The sequence below is a fragment of the Tasmannia lanceolata genome, unplaced genomic scaffold, assembly GCF_043159265.1.
Source record: "Tasmannia lanceolata isolate RefF3 unplaced genomic scaffold, GAP_Taslan_0.1 ptg000962l, whole genome shotgun sequence".
Lineage (NCBI taxonomy): Eukaryota > Viridiplantae > Streptophyta > Magnoliopsida > Canellales > Winteraceae > Tasmannia > Tasmannia lanceolata.
Window position 1 is genome coordinate 3,515 of NW_027519625.1, and position 1,757 is coordinate 5,271.

Genomic DNA, 1,757 nt, shown 5'->3' on the forward strand with positions numbered 1-1,757 from the left:
GAACATATAAAAAGAATTCTTGGAATTCCGTGGGAATTCTTGATTGGTGCTGAGCTAACCATAGCGCAAAGTCGTATCTCTTTGGTTAATAAGATCCAAAGGGTTTATCGATCCCAGGGGTGCAAATCCATAATAGGCATATAGAGATTATTGTACGTCAAATAACATCAAAAGTGTTGGTTTCAGAAGATGGAATGTCTAATGTTTTTTCACCCGGAGAACTAATAGGATTGTTTCGAGCGGAACGAACAGGGCGTGCTTTGGAAGAAGCGATCTGTTACCGAGCCATCTATGGGAATTACCAGGGCATCTCTGAATACTCAAAGTTTCATATCCGAAGCAAGTTTTCAAGAAACTGCCTCGAGTTTTAGCAAAAGCCGCTCTACGAGGTCGTATTGATTGGTTGAAAGGCCTGAAAGAGAACGTTGTTCTGGGGGGGATGATACCTGTTGGTACCGGATTCAAGGGATTAGTGCACCGTTCAAGGCAAGACAACAACATTCCCTTGGAAATCAAAAAGAAGAATCTATTCGAGGGGGAAATTAGAGATATTTTGTTCCACCACAGAGAATTATTTGGTTCTTACATCCCAAATAATTTCCATAATACACCAGAACAATAATTTACGGGATTTCATGATTCCTAAGAGCAAATTGATTCTTTTCTTTTAACTTTAATTATATGGTATGGTCCGGTCTTTTTATTGGGTAATAAAGATAATAACGAATAGAAAGGAATTAATCACTTGGACCATGTATCAAGGGTCAATCTCGGGAGAAGGTTCCGTCGGAACAATTATTTATTTCAGGGTACCTCGTCTCTTAAAAAAAAAAAAAAGAGAAAGTGTGGGGAAAAATGACAAGAAGATATTGGAACATTAATTTAGAAGAGATGATGGAAGCAGGAGTTCATTTTGGTCAATGGTACTAGGAAATGGAATCCTAGAATGGCACCTTACATCTCTGCAAAGCGTAAAGGTATTCATATTACAAATCTTACTAGAACTGCTCGTTTTTTGTCAGAAGCCTGTGATTTAGTTTTTGATGCAGCAAGTAGGGGAAAACACTTCTTAATAGTTGGTACCAAAATAAAGCAGCTGATTCAGTAGCATCAGCTGCAATAAAGGCTCGGTGTCATTATGTTAATAAAAATGGCTCGGTGGTATGTCAACGAATTGGTCCACTACAGAAACGAGACTTCATAAGTTTAGGGATTTGAAAGCGGAACAAAAGGCGGGGAAACTCAACCGTCTACCGAAAAGAGATGCAGCAATGTTGAAGAGACAATTATCTCACCTGCAAACATATTTGGGTGGGATCAAATATATGACGGGCTTACCCGATATTGTAATCATCGTTGATCAGCAAGAAGAATATACGGCTCTTCGAGAATGTCTCACTTTAGGGATTCCGACGATTTGCTTAATCGATACAAATTGTAACCCGGATCTCGCAGATATTTCTATTCCAGCCAACGATGACGCTATAGCGTCAATCCGATTGATTCTTAACAAATTAGTATCCGCAATTTGTGAGGGTCGTTCTAGCTATATAAGAAATCGTTGATTAATAATAAGATAAGCCAATGACTTTTTGAACCCCATAGATTGATTTAATCGGTTACTATTTCTGAATCTCAAAAAAGAGATCAAAATCACTGGGGATATTATGTGATTACTTGGTATCCTAAATATACGATTTAAAGTAGTCGAGTCGAGAAAGAGAGGGTTGAATCAAAATAATTCTTTTTTAAGTTCT